The following is a 15748-nucleotide window of genomic DNA, read 5'->3' on the forward strand; positions in this document are numbered from 1 at the left end:
AGATGACGTGTTCCATGATTTTGCAAGGTACGCTGGTTAATGATATCGGACGGCAATTTCAAGGAGTATATTTGCTACCGGAATTAAAGACGGGAATGGCCTTTCCCACTTTCCAGTCATCCAGAATGGCACCTGTAGAAAGCGACTGTGAAAACAATAACAATAAGTACAGTGGTGAGCAGCCTTGTCTAGAGCGCTCGGGTGGTGCACTTCCTTGCAAACAAATCCAGATTTTGTGATTTTGTGGCAGCCTCTAGGGTCCAGCTGCAACGCTTGCACGGAAGTAGCGCCAGATAGCCTCGTAAACAAAGCAGGCACGAAAACTTTGCCCTGTAATGAGGGGCTGCTCTCTAATTTCGGTTTTTGTTACCAAGTGCGCACTGCTCAAGCGCTCTAGACAAAGCTGCTCACCACTGCACTGTACGTTGCAGAAATATTCTTAGTGTTGCGCAGTATTTTGGAGTCAATTTCATCGACGCCGGCCGATGATGAAGTTTTAAGGTGTTCAATGACCGAGGAAATGCCGGCTTCAGAAAACTCGATAGCAGGCATGCTGGACTCTACACTTACGGCGAAAGCTGCAGTTGGTGGGTGAATTTCATTAGTGAATACACATTAAAAGGCATTATTAAAAATGTCAGCGCACTCATTGTCATCAGCTTCTTCTCTAGATTCTTTAGTTACAGTGATGGTATGTGCTGGGTGCTCACTTATTACCTGCCAAAACTTTCTGGGATTGGAAGTCAACAGTTTGGGGAGGTCGCTGTGAAGGAAAGAGTATTTTGGGTTACGGATTGGAGATAGGCACGTGTGTTCGGCACATAGTATTTTTCCCGCGCGCTCTCGTCGTATTGCTTTAATTTTGCCGCACGGAGAAGGCGTTTCTTTTTATTCTCGAGCCTTTCTATAGTTTTGGTATATGGTTTCTGGCGGTCCAAGTGGAAGCTTATTTTGGGGAAGTATCTATCGGTTAGTTCTCTAACCTTCTTCTTAAAACGGGACCAATTATTATTTACTGAAGGATCGTGAAAAGATGCCTCAAATGTTGTGCGATATTGGCTTAATTCAAGACTAAAGGCTTCATAGTTTCCTTTGTCGTAGAGGCGAATAGTTTTGTTTTGATTGGGGCGTCGTGATGGGTGGAACTCAAATGTGGCGTGGATCACTTTATGGTCGCTGATTTCGCGTAGATAAGTGATAGATGAGAGGCAAGGTAGATGTACTATGGTAGCGTAGGCTGCATAGAAACCCATACGTTCAAAACATGGCGGCTCGTGGTGCGCAGCCAGCGCCGTCTTCGAAATGCGTGGACAACTAAAAAGTGACGTCATAATTAAAACAAAAACGCCACGTTAATGTCACGTGTTTTAGTGACGTCATATTTGTGACGTCAGCGTCACGTGCTGCTTGGCGGGAAAAATAAACTGCTGAACGCCGCGACGCTGCAGCGCGACACCCGACACGAGAACGAACAAAGAAGACACGACGAGTGCCGACCACCAACGCTATATTTAGGTAGTCAGTTCTCGTTGTGCCTTTTTCCTTCGTCCTCGCCTCAGGTGTCGCGCTGAATGTCGCAGGTGTAGCGCTGAAGCGATGAAATGTGACGCCGCCAGACAGGTTATCGCTCGCCCATCGTGCAGCCGCGCACCTCTTTTTTGCGTACGGGGGCCCCATGGCCACAGACGATGCCCTTTTGTGGCAAAAGCGACAGAACCGCACCCAACCGAACGAAACTACACAGCAGCGCTGGCAAAAGGGAAAAGCGGAAACTGTACACGAACTATGCACACCAAGAACTCGAGCAACAAGCAACGAGGAAAAAGTAGGGCTAGCAGAATCGAGTTTCAAACAAAAGCAAGCAGAATGGTCAAAAGATATGACAAGGGTATGACATCGGAGCACCGTCAACCTTGGCATCGTCCCGCTGCCATTGCCGCTGCTCTGAGCGAACGCTGTCATAAAAAATTTTACAAAGCAAGCACTATACTTTCTAACAAAATGCACACAACTAAAACATTTTAAAAAGAAATCACTGCAATTGTTTTCGAAAGCTTTTGAAACACAAAATATGTCCTAATTATTTTCCTCTTCTAGTCGTGTTTGTCCACTCATTTCATTTTGGCGCTTTAGTTTCACCACTAATTTGATGTCGCTAGCACTTGGTTCTGGACCGCATACAGGCTCCGGCTTCGCGACCTATTTCAATTGACCTTGTGAGAGGGCTTCCGGGTGGGTAGTCAGGATTAGATCTAGCATGTTTGCAACGCGGGTCGGTTCAGATACCACTTGAGTTAAGCTGATGTTTAGGCAGGCCTCGATAAAATCATTTGCTTCCCTGTTGCCGACTGCTGTCTGTCTGCGAGTTGATTTCTGGAAAATTGAAGTCTCCAAAAAGAATGATATGCGCTTTTGGGTATTTAATCGATAATTGGCTGATCACGTCGTAAAAAATTCGAGAAAAATCAGAGTTGGTATTTGGCGCTCTATAACAAACGCCCAGCAGTACGGTTTGAGGTGTAGCGCGACAAAGTAGCCGTACAATCTCAAGGTCTGATTGAATATTAATACTGTACACGAGAACTGATTGTTAACTGCGATTAAGACGCCTCCGCCTCAAGCGGATATACGATATTTGCGAAAAAGGTTAAAATTCGGCAAGTCAGCAAGAACTTCAGCATCGGTGACGTCATTAGTAAGCCATGTTTCGGTAAGTATCAGCAAGTTACTAGCAGATGAACACACAAGATTGGAGATGATTTCGCGTTTCGGAAGAAAACTACATATGTTTGTGAAAATCGCCGAGAAGGAAATATTAGGCTGGGGGGTGGCAGGTACGTGAGCGGCTGGGAGCTGGCGGCGCAGCAACCGCTATGTTATCTGTTTTACAGATTGCGATGGCTTGTCGAAGATATATCGTCGGGAACCGATGAACAGGGTTTTGTATAGCAAAGAAAAACGGTTATTATTGCTTTTGGCAAAGAAAACTAGGTGCTTGCGCACATTGCGAACGCGGCGTAAAAAATCTTCACCGACGGAGTAGTCAGTGTCCTTGAATTTGCGGCCATTAGCTAGAATTTTATCCCTCGTTTTGAAGAGTGCGAATTTTGGCAATTAACGAACGGCAGCGCTCAGGTTCGTGGCGCCCAAGACGGTGAGTGCGGTCTGTTGTTTTGGGGTCGAGGATGATGTCCAAACATTCGGAGCAATGGCGAATTAGTAGCTTTTCAGAGTCGGCCCACGTTTCAGATGGGTCAGGGTCCGGAATATTATAGAATATGAGGCTCTTTCTTCGTGATTGGTTTTCTGATTCATGTATACGATCCTCGAGATCATAGAGCTGGCGAGCTGCCTGGGTGGTGTGTGTGCTTAGACCTTCTATCTCTGTGCGTAGTGGCTGTATGGTTCGGTAATGACGTTCAAGCGCGCTGATGCGCCTGCTTAGATCAGAAATAAAGTTGTCTGTTGTCTGTAACTGGTTTTTGAGGTCTGTAACTTCCGCGATTAATGTCGACAGACGGGCGGACAATTTTTAAAGTTCCGTAACTGCAGTTTCGAGTGAGGCAAGGCCGGGTTTAGTCTCTATGTCGCCGGACAACAAACACAAGGAAATAATGACATCAGAACACTCAGTGGCAATGGCAGGACAGCACTGCGGGCTCGGCAGCTGTATCAAAAAGTAATCACTAGATTTCTTAGCGTAAAGACAACATGGCTTACTAACCTGCGTAGCGAGGCAGAACGGGTTAAGCGGCTGCATCGTGGTGCAGCCACCGAGCCCACAAAGCCAAGGTAGATGTACTATGGTAGCGTAGGCTGCCTAGAAGCCCATACGTTCAAAACATGGCGACTCATGGTGCGCAACCAGCACCGTCTTCGAAATGCGTGGACAACTAATAAGTGACTTCATAATTAAAACAAAAACGCGACGTTGAAGTCACGTGTTTTAGTGACGTCATATTCGTGACGTCAGCGTCACATGTTGCTTGGCGGAAAAAATAAACTGCTGAACGCCGCGACGCTTCAGCGCGACACCCGACACGAGAACGAAGAAAGAAGACACGACGAGTGCCGACCACCAACGCTATTTTTAGGTAGTCAGTTCTCGTTGTGCCTTTTTCCTTCGTCCTCGCCTCAGGTGTCGCGCTGAATGTCGCACGTGTAGCGCTTAAGCGATGAAATGTGACGCCGCCAGACAGGTTATCGCTCGCACATCGTGCAACCGCACACATCTTTATTGCGTACGGGGGCCCCATGGCCACAGACGATGCCCTTTTGGGGCAAAAGCGACAGAACCGCACCCAACCCAACGAAACTACGCAGAAGCGCTGGCAAAAGGGAAAAACGGAAACTGTACACGAACGATGCACACCAAGAACTCGAGCAACAAGCAACGAGGAAAAACTAGGGCTAGCAGAATCGAGTTTCAAACAAAAGCAAGCAAAATGGTCAAAAGATATGACAAGGGTATGACATCAGAGCACCGTCAACCTTGGCGTCGTCCCGCTGCCATTGCCGCTGCTCTCAGCGAACGCTGTCATAAAAATTTTTACAAAGCAAGCGCTATACTTTCTAACAAAATGCACACAACTAAAACATTTTAAAAAGGAATTACTGCAATTGTTTTCGAATGCTTTCGAAACACAAAATATGTTTTAATTATTTTCCTCTTCTAGTCGTGTTTGTCTACTCATTTCATTTCGGAGCTTTAGTTCCACCACTAATTTGATGTCGCTAGCACTTGGTTCTGGACCGCCATCAGGCTCCGGCTTCGCGACCTATTTCAATTGACCTTGACAAAGCCACGCCGGTGGCCGCAGCTGCTTAAAGGCTAGAGCGGAAGATGTCGATGGCGATGGTGTTTCCAATTGTCTGTCGAGGGTGCAGTGCACTGGTGAGGTCAGCGCACGATCGGTCGAAGCGGTGATGGCGCACGGATGGCACACATCGGTTCGGTTGGGAGCGGGCGTCCGTTCCGGCGAGATGTCCGTTGGACAGGTAGCCAGAGGAGCGGGGAAAAGCATGGTAATCCAGAGGGGAGCGATCACCTGCGTAGCGAGGCAGAACGGGTTAAGCGACTGCATCGTGGCACAGCCACCGAGCCCACCACACGGCGAGCCTGCGACACGGCGACCCCGATGTGCTCATCACGGACAGAGCAACAGCATTTACGGCGGAATAGACGCAAGTCATGCTGCGTTACATCCAAACCAGCCACCGAAGGACAAATGTATATTAAGCGTAGAAAGTTGGGCTAGTTGGTTGATAGTACTATTGTGAGACATACGAGCGGCTAAAAAGACAAGGACGAAGGAAGACGAGAAAAAACGAACGCCGGACTTCAACTGTGGTTTATTTCACAGCTATTATATAAAAAGGGGGCGCAAAGAAAAATAATTTGTGACAAGGTAAACACCCATTATCCAAAAAAATGCAGAAGGCGCAAATGTCATGCCACTCATGTTTGCCACATCGGCGCACGTTCTATTTATCGCCTACCTGGCTGAATCAACCCGTTTGCCTTCAGGTAATCGATTTCTTTTTTTTTTTTGCGTAGCGCTACACAAGGGCTGCTGACGCAGTTTTCTTTATCACTGATAATGCTGAACGCTTCAAAGATTCCTCGGCTCCTTTCAGTCTTAAACTTAGGCATTACACTTGTTCTTTCTAAAAACGCCTTGCATGCTGGTTTGTGTGAGCAACGGCGAATGTGGTCAGCTAGATGACCGCCAGATAATGAGTGAGCTGTCGGGCGATGCTCTAGGAAGCGTTCGTTGAGGCAGCGTCCCGTCTGTCCCATGTACCGTCTGCCACAGGCGAGGGGGTTGCTGTATACCACACCCACTTGACATTCAACCAGAGGTTTGATGTGCTTAATTTTGCACATAGGCCTCTTTTTTTTGCATGCTTCACCAGGCGGCACATGCGTCCCAGCTTTTCCGGGGCAGAAAAGACAACACGCACGCCACACTTGTCGCCGACCTTCTTGAGGTGCTGTGAGACCTGATGCCAGTAGAGCACAATGACAGGTCGCTGTTTGGTACGTGCGTTTTCGCTTGGCTTGCACCGGCCACCAGATTTCACCTCGTGAATCTGGGTTCCCACCACTGATGCCACAATTTCTCTTGGATACCCAGCATTATCCAATCACCTTAGTTGGGCATGGACGCTGTCACGCACTTGATGCTCGGACAACTTGGCAAGACCAGACCGGACGCAAGTTTTTGCTACAGCTCTTTTCACGAGCTTGGAATGGGCGGAATCATAGTTAAGAATTTGTTTCTTAGACCGTGGCTTATACTGCAGCACACACACGCGTTTCTTCAAATATAAAGCACGCATCAAGGAACTGGATGCGACCTTCCTGCGGTAATTCGTGAGTGAACTTCATTCCGAATGCGTTATAAGCAAATATTTCCAGAACTAAGGTGATTGGATAAGGCTGGGTATCCAAGAGAAATTGTGGCATCAGCGGTGTAAACCCAGATTCGCGAGATGAAATCTGGGGGGCGGTGCATGCCAAGCGAAAACGCACGTACCAAACAGCGACCTGTCGTTGTGCCCTATTGGCATCAGGTCTCACACCGCCTCAAGAAGGTGGGCGGCAAGTATGGTGTGCGTGTTGCATTTTTCGTCCCCAGAAAAGCTGGGACGCATGTGCCGCTTGGTGATTGATGCCAAAAAGAGGCCTATGTGCAAAATTAAGCGCATCAAACCTCTGGTTGAATGGAAAGTTGGTGTGTTATACAGCATGCCCCTCGCCTGTGGCAGACGATACATCGGACAGACGGGACGCTGCCTCAACGAACGCGTGCTAGAGCATCGCCGAACAGCTCAATCGTTATCTTACGGAGGTCACCTAGCTGACCACATTCGCCGTTGCTCACAAAAACCAGCATGCAAGGCGTTTTTAGAAAAAAACAAGTGTGATGCGTAGTTTAAGACTCAAAAGGGCCGAGAAAATTTTGAAGCGTTCAGCATTATCAATGATAAAGAAAACTGCGTCAGCAGCCCTTCTGTGGCGCTACGCAAAAAAGAAATAGATTACCTGAAGGCAAACGGGTTGATTCAGCCAGGTAGGCGATAAATAGAAGGTGCGCCGATGTGGCAAACTTGAGTGGCATGGCACTGGCTCCTTTTGCATTTTTTGGATAATGGGTTTTTATCTTGTCATAGATTACTTTTCTTTGCGCCCCTTTGTATATAATAGCTGTTTGTGAAATAAACCTCAGTCGAATTACGGCGTTCGCCCTTTCTAGTCTTCCTTCGTCCCTGTCATTTTAGCCGCTGGAATGTCTCACAATAGGAGAAATGCATACCATTCGCAGACGAACGGACTAACCGAGCGCCTGAACAAAACCACCGCCGATATGCTCGCCATGTATGTTGATGCCGAACACAAAATCTGGGAAGTCATCCTGCCTTACATCGTCTTCGCCTACAACACCGCAGTGGAGGATACCACCCAGATGACGCCTGTTAGGCTCGTCCATGGCAGGGAGGCCACGACCACGCTGGACGCCATACTACCCAAAGTTACTGAAGATATTGTAGACGCCGCTGCCTAACTTCAACGCGCGGAAGAAGACCGATGACTTGCCCGATTACGGATCAAACCAGCAGCGGCGCCAGACGCTACATCCTACGAAGACGCAAGGCGGAATACAAGCCAGGAGACCGAGTCTGGGTTTGGACGCCCATTCGCCGCCGCGGATTGAGTGAAAAGCTTTTGCACCGCTATTTCGGACCGTACAATGTTCTTCGTCGGCTAGATGAACTGGGCTGTATAGTCGTCCCTGACCAAATGGCAGCATGCCAGCGACGCCGTGTACTACCAGAAGTTGTCCATGTCATCCGTTTAAAGCCATATTACGCGCCCTAAGGGCACTTTGTTTCCACACTCAGCGTATATTTTTCTACAATCTGTTTTCAATTGTTTTAGTCGTCTTATGTTTTAAAGCATCGTGTTGATGCTTCTTTGAAAGGGAAGTAATGCCACGAATCTTTGTATTGTTTGTTTGTTCATTCTTCAAAGCTTCCGGCACGCCGCTTTATCGCTTGGTTGGTGCAAGACACGCCTAGATTTATCTCGACTGATCGCATCCAGGCGGAGCCGATTCCACGTTGTTCCAGAATGTTCTCGTAGCTTTCCATGCTTTATCTCGAAAGACCGCTGTCAGCTTTAAAAAGAGCACGGCCGAGAACAGCGGGCGTTGTGTTTAACGACCACCGAGCACGCCAGTTGCTAGGCCACCGCCGAATAATTCAGCTGTTTGTGGGCGCAAGTCAGCCCAAATAAAGAGTTGCGTTTAGAAGCCATACTGCAGTCACCCCTACGTGACAATATATTTGTCTCAATTGCAAAAAAAGCTATTGCACTTGTATCACTTTCGATTTCTTTTGAGGTACACGCGCCTACGCGGGCTCGTTCTGCACTTTACGCGTATTGTTTCGGTGCTCTATAGACTTGCGAGTAAAGTATGGGCTGGCAGCATTCGATTGTTTAAAGAATACCTGTGGTGTACAGAGGGAGTAGTGCAGCGGCAGAAGCGAATATGCCGTACTGCGTAACCGTAGAGCAAGTTGTGCAGTGAATCTCCTGCACAAACCTGAAATTTTCCTTTACTTTTCCTATACTGAGCTCCCTGTCCATTCACATATTCAAAAACAGCTAACGAATCACAGAGTAATTCGCGACGAGGTTGCAACTGCTGGAGGCTGTCATTTTGGCTCTCGTTCACGGCCGCCGATACACAGCAGGACGTCGTCATGCCGGAAACAAACATTTCAGGGATATTGAAAACATTTCCACTCTCTGGAAAAAAAGAAGTTTCCTTCTTCCATAATGTTCCATTCACAACTAGGCACAAAACTTTTCTTTCATCAATAGTTCATACTCAAAAATTCTCGCTACCTGCCTGCAATTAGTGCGGGTGTCGTAAATTGCCATCGCCCGGCACCTGTACGCAACTATAACTCGAAACACTCCTAAGGCATGCGCAAACACGCTCACACCTATACGCGATCTATTGTGTAGATAGAGCAGGGTTCAAAGAAGGTCACAACTATCCTGGGCACAGTTTGCGTGCGCTCTAAAGAGGTGTTTCTCTTATTCTCTACCCTAGAGACAACTCGCAGTGGCTATGCAAAAGAAGCTGTCATTATGTGGCAATGACTTCTGAACTGACCCGATTCGCGCTAGGCGCTAGTCTTCCAGTGGAAGTCGTTGCCTCGCCCTTGCTGCTCTTACTCCATAAACACGGAACGTTATCCCTGTGTGGGAACATCTCGATATGTAGATATTCAGGTGAAAAAAAAAGCTTTCATACGCTGCTAATTGTTTGAAATGCGCACAGGTATCACCCGTAACGAACTCCTTCAGACAACCCAAAGACGAACAGCGCAGCTACAATCCTCTCTCTGTCCATAACCTCGTAAATAGCGCAGAGTACTTTGAACACCACACGTTTGCTTCAGTATTGAACGGTTAAATTCTAAACAGGCAAATGGACAGAAGTGCATCATGACACAACTATCTCTACACTCTGATTTTCGTAGCACGAATATATTTCCAGGCTACTACACCTGTTCACGAAATACAAATTAAACCAAGATCTGACGGCAGACATGGAATAAAGATCTCGTATTACTGACAGTTTACTTCTCTAAAGTTTCCGGCAGCAGCGTGTTTAGCACAGCATCTGTGGCTGAAAGCGCAAATAAAGGAAATAACAGGGGTGGAAGGCATTTGATAAATTTGCCACGACTTCAGGTAAATAACACTGAAGTACTTAGCTTATCAAGGCAGATACCCCGCTGTCTGCATGCGGCGGAAGCGTAGCGTATTAGTCACGGACCATCGACACACGTACACAACGGCCAATCTTTTCGAAACGTCAATAACGGATGACCGAGAACGCACTTGCACAAATGGCGAAGCATACTCACAGTGGCCGATTGCAAAAGAAACGAAAAATAAAAAGAAAACTTCTTTATGAAGTGCGTTCTACTAACATGGCCCTATTTTAATTCAACTTTGACACCTCCTTAGAACTGGCATCTTCATTAGCGCGATCACTCAGCCAGTACTTCTTCCGTCGCCTTCTAGAATCGCCGGAAGCTGCTGAGCTGGCAGCGAAATTTAGAGAGGCGTATAAACCCTTTTGAGGGCGCTATTTAACGCAACGATTGCGGTTTATAGGACTTAACTAGAGCAAGTGGGCTCTCAAGGTAGCCCTGGGTTACGCGAGCTCAGACTGGCTGCTCTATGAAGTCATGTGTGCGATCTGTGCTCATGTGATGCACGTGGGCCTGTTACGAGTGATGGAGGTTTCGGAGTCGATAATATTTCCATACCCATAATTCGTAATATTTTAGAGCGCAGCTCTTTGGCGACCGTTTCTGCCTCTCGCGGTGTCGCCGTCGCAGTTTTCCCTCGCGGTGTCGTCGTCGCAGTTTTCCGTTGCAACCAGGAGTGCGAAACCAAGCTACGAAACCAATGGAGTGGGAGCTTGTAAAGCAGAGGGTAAAATTGGTATAGGCTTTTGAGGAAAGGAAATGCGCAGTATCTATCTCACACAGCTGCGAAAACAATGGATCGGGAGCTTCGAAAGCAGAGGGTAAAATTGGTAAATTGGTTTTTGAGGAACGGAAATGGGCAGTATCTGTCTCACACATCTAGGTGGACGCGTGAACCAGAGGAAAGACACATAACTGCCCTCTTGGAACATTGGACACCTCAATTGTGCTTTAAGTTACGCGGCGGTGGTGAAAGATGAGCGCTGCACGCGTTGGGACTGACATCTTTGTGCCAGAATGCTTTACTCTCCGATAATTTTAAGGAAATGAAGTGCGCATAACTGGCTCCCTGGTTCAATGAACGCCTGAATCGCGCTTATAGGTGCGTGGGGTGATGACAGAGAGATGTAGGCTGCATGCGTGAGCGCTGAGAATGGTGAGCGAACTTTCGCAATCAACCATCAACCGCCACCTGCCAGGGTGGGAGACTGGGTGGGAACTTTAATGTAGATATAAATACAAACAGGAATTTCTTACTTTTGCGGGAGACCATCCCGTTCCTCTCACTCGTAACGCCTCCCATGGCTGACAACCTCGCGAAATACTTCCGCAGACCTCGTCTTTGAGAACCAGGCATTGGCGCAGCAAGTCGAGCATACATGGTCTGTTCTGAAAGTAGTAGGACTCATTTTTTCAAAACAAAATTTATTCAAGAGAACACTACAAACGATTACAATTTTTCAAGGTAGCAGCACCCTTCCGTACCTACACCCTGCTGCCAATGAGTTTTACACTTTTCGTACGCCTCCAGGAACGCCTGGACCGGAATGCTGTTTAGCTCCCTCGTCACGCCCTGTTGAACCACCTCTACCGATGCGTGATGTTTCCCCTTGAGCGTCGATTTTATTCTCGGGAATAGAAAAAAGTCTGGCGGGGCCAAGTCGAGTCTGTAGGGGGGCTGAGGCAGCGTTGCCGCCTTGTTCTGGGCAAAAAATCGGGGTCCTCATTCACATGAAGAAGAAGATCCTACCGGTTGGCCTTTTCCTCCTCTGACAACACTCCCGGCACCAACTTCGCGCACGCTTTCCTCATGGATAAGTTTTCTGTCACGACCTCAAAAACTTGGGTTTGAGGAATGCTCAAGTCATCAGCAATCATTCTGATACTCAGTCTGCGATCATTGTTAAGTAAATGTTTTACTCGCTACACATTTTCGTTGGTCTTGCTGGTCGAAGGGCGTCTGGAGCAGTCGTCCTCCTCCACTCTTTTCTTACCTTCTCGGAACAGCTTGTGCCACTCAAAAAACACCTTATCTACCAATGGAAGCGTCACCGTAGGCCTCCTTAATCATGTTTTGAGTCTCTTTGCCCGTTTTACCAATATTTACTCAAAATTTGATCGCGTATCACTGATTCAGTAAACGCTCGATGATTCTGCGTGACGAGACGTTTAGACAGAGTTTCAGAGGACAAGCGACCTCCTCTCTTCAATGGCCGAGAGCCGACTGCCGATTTTCCCCAGCATTCCCAATATCCCCCTTCAACGATCCTGCACGCGCAGACCACCTCTCGTCCGCCCGTTCGCCAGGAAAAAACCAGTCCTACTACTTTCAGAACAGACCCTGTATATCCATCTATCTCTTCGACCACGAAGCTTCCTTAACGACAAACAATAACTGTTAATGGAGTGCTTCTTGAGGAAGGAATATGTGTGAAAAATAAGTTGTCTTTATTTGTACATACATATCTTGCTCGAATTCCTTGCCTGAGTCTATCCAAAAGCTTAAACAGCTAATGAGCTGCGCTCAAATTTCGCATTAGGAAGTAACGTAATCGTCGGAATTTTTTTCTTTATATGAATTGCAGGCAATCTCCAAAATACGCTGTGTATGGTACTCTACTCCGGGATCAGTAATTTGAAAGGATGTCGTTTTCCAATATCTTGACTTTTTGCCTTAATCGGCCAGTTCCTGGAGAGTTAGGAAAGGTCGACTGCCGTCGCAGCAGGTGCCATAAACGGAGCTAAACTATTATTTTAGCAAGCAGTTTTTTCATATATCTTTTGAATTGATGAGGGGTAACCAATCTAAAAGTGCAGAAAACAGCGGGGTTGTTTCCTCCATGGCAGAGCGACATCGAAATAACTAGCGCAACATCGCATTTTACCTACCAAGCGTTCCTCCCGGCGGAACTTCTGTTTCAAGAAATTAGAGCGTTGTTTTGCGATTAAATGGTTGAATTAATGTTGAAAGCTGGAGAGTTATCCGTTTGCAGCCTGTGAACCTGTACTTTCCCTCTTTTGTACAGTCCATTTAGTGTTAAAGACACCCCTCCCCACCATAGAGACCTGATAATTGAATCATGCAGAAGTGTTTCACATGTTCAAACAGTTCAGTGAGGCGACTCGTGGGTGAAGCAGCTACCTTCCCAGATTCGTGAAAACATATGCGTGACAGTCGGGATTTTAGGACATCATAACAAGAAAAACCAGAAGTGCAAGCCGGAAAAAGCATACTAGGAGGGAAATTTTTTATTAATGATTTATGGTTTTGGGGGTTTAACGTCCCAAAGAGACTCAGGCTATGATTGACGACGTAATAAAGACCTCCGGAAATTTCAACCACCTGGGATTCTTTAAAGTGCCCTTACATCGCACAGTACACAGGCCTCTAGCATTTTTCCTCCACCGATATGCAATCGCCGCGGCCGGGCTTGGACCCGCGACTTTCGGGTCAGCAGCCAAGCAGCGAAACCACTGAGCCGCCGTGGGGGTTATTTATATATTATTATTATTATTGGAGGCGCACTCAAGAACTCAATAATAAAACAGCTGACGGGCAGAACTGAGTGGTGAGTCCTAGAAAAAAAGTAGTGTCAAGCCAGTGATGAAGATTACATCCTAAACGCTAACGTCCATCTGCATAGGCTATGCGGTGGTGCGTACCTTGGTGTTCATGACGCGGCTCACAGCAGGAAATAGCCAGCAGCTTTTTCTTTTAGATTGGAAGCGCAATCTCCAAAGCTATATACTGAAGGCACGCAACCAAGGTGTCGCGGCGCCATCAAGCTCGCCAGCGAAGTGTTCGAATGATACCAGCTTGTGACGTCTAAGTATTTCTTTCCATAGTCGTTTTCCCTATTCCGTAGAACTGAAATTCTCGGAATGGATGTGGAAGTATAAACAAAAGTGGAGAAGACTCTCGGCAATTGGAAACAATCTTCTATTGCGGAGAATTTCATACTGGACTTATGCAGTATTTCCGCCCAGTAGCTCAATAGCCAGTGGCGCCGTACTGTGGAGAAATTGGCGTAGGTGTAGTTTACTTTTGAAGCAAATCACTTTTGTGCGAAATTTATTATCGACATATTGGGATGGAAGCTTTCAAATCTACTTTGATTTTACTTACCGAAAACAGGAAGGTCGGAAAAATGTAGAAAAAATATAATGACGTTAGTCTATCAAATCAAGGTTGGTAATTCTCAACAAAATGTTACATCCTTAAATAAAGTGGAAAAGCTGTTAATACCTGATCGCATTGATTTTATTCGCTTTGGTTACCATTGGAAACTCGCGTTTTTTAACGTGTAACAAAAATTAATAAAAGAAAACGCCCAGAGTACCGCCTTCACCCAAGGCGCCAGTCCAGGCCCCGTCGGGATCTCTCAGAACGCCCAGGCGATCGACCTCCTGCGCAGTACACACAAACGAAAGAAGAGGGCTTGTTGCTGAACTAGCGACTTGGCTTACAAAGATCGCAGCAGTCAGACACAGGCCCCTCAGGTTACAAAGGCTGCCGGAGTACCGTCAAGAATGGTGCCTGCATCGTTACATGTATAGTCAATGCCCCTGTGGTTGCACAAAGAATATTCTGAAATCACCTGCGGAAATAACACTTCGAACAGCCGGCGTAGTCGATAAGTCTTCCTCCTGAACATTTCTGTCGGCGGGTTGTATTCTGAAGCGAAAATCTTCACTACGCTAGTCAACACCGCGCTTCGCGTGAGCCGGCGTATGTCAGAGCACGAATGAGGTATTGACGTAATGACGTATTGACGTAGAGCACGAATGACGAATGACTAGGCGCATTTTGCTAGTAAATTGCAGAGTGGAAGTGTTCTAAGAAAAGATGGGTTTAGTATAGTTTAGGGGGATTAACGTCTCAAAGCGACTCAGGCTATGAGAACGCCGTAGTGGAGTGCTCCGGAAATTTCGACCACCTGGCGTTCTTTAACATGCAATGACATCCCACAGCGCACGGATCTCTGGAATTTCGCCTCCACCGAAATTCGACCCCTGCGGCTGGGATCTAACCCGCGTCTTTCGAGTCAGCAGCCAAGAACCATAACCGCTACAGGGAGCCATGAACGCTAACGCATCGCGCCCTTATATGCGAAACTTAAGTCTCGAATACCTTAGATACGTTGCCAACCATTGCGCATGTGAACTCAACGTTTGCACGTTATGCCAGCGATGATTATTAAAAAGAATATTGAAGTAGCTATTAGTTTTCCACAGCATTATTTTTACGCGCTGTGATCCCTTCGGGACAGCGCTCTCCTTCGCGGCGATTTCGTGAACTGTTTCGATTTACGAATAACTCAGGCCGGAGCCGTAGCAAGCAAAAGGCGCTTGTCATAGCGCATTTAGTGGCAAAGTGAGGCCTAGACACCAGTAACGTGAGAAACCTAAGTCTAATTAAGCAAACAAGGTAAGGGGAATTAGGGGCTCGTTACAAATATGAGAGAAGCCAGCAGCCACAGAAACTAAGGGGCACAGGGGATTTTTAATTTATTTATTTCGTGCTGTTGCTCGATTTAGAATATTACTGAATACGTTATCGCTTAAAGCTAATTTATTAGCAAAGGAGAAGAAAAAACAACCACATGCCGCCGGTGGGATCCGAACCCACGACCTCCGAATTACGCGTCCGGTGCTCTACCGCTGAGCTACGGCGACGGCTGTCAAATCTTCTGCTTTCGGGGGTATTTATGTTTACAAATAACCTAACCTTGAGAGTGTACATCAGCGCCACCCACGTTCTTTTTTAAGCGGCGGACGTAGCACGTCCTGAGTTACCGCTGATGTGACGTAGAACGTCATTGAACGGCGAGGGTGGAAGCTGCGTGAGAACCCTCTTACGCTTCCTATGGCATCAAGGCTGCCAGAACCGAGGCCCTCGCTAAGCAATTAAGCAAACAAGGTAAGGGGAATGAGGGGCTCGTTATAAATA

At 47.1% G+C, this 15748-nt stretch overlaps 1 pseudogene; it reads right to left on the reverse strand.

Moving 5' to 3' along the window:
• Nucleotides 1-2871: 2871 nt before the first annotated feature.
• Nucleotides 2872-5111, reverse strand: LOC149357873 (uncharacterized; annotated as a pseudogene).
• Between the last annotated feature and the right edge of the window lie 10637 nt (nucleotides 5112-15748).

The sequence above is a fragment of the Amblyomma mixtum genome, chromosome 3 (genome assembly GCF_055824585.1).
Source record: "Amblyomma mixtum isolate Tamu chromosome 3, ASM5582458v1, whole genome shotgun sequence".
Lineage (NCBI taxonomy): Eukaryota > Metazoa > Arthropoda > Arachnida > Ixodida > Ixodidae > Amblyomma > Amblyomma mixtum.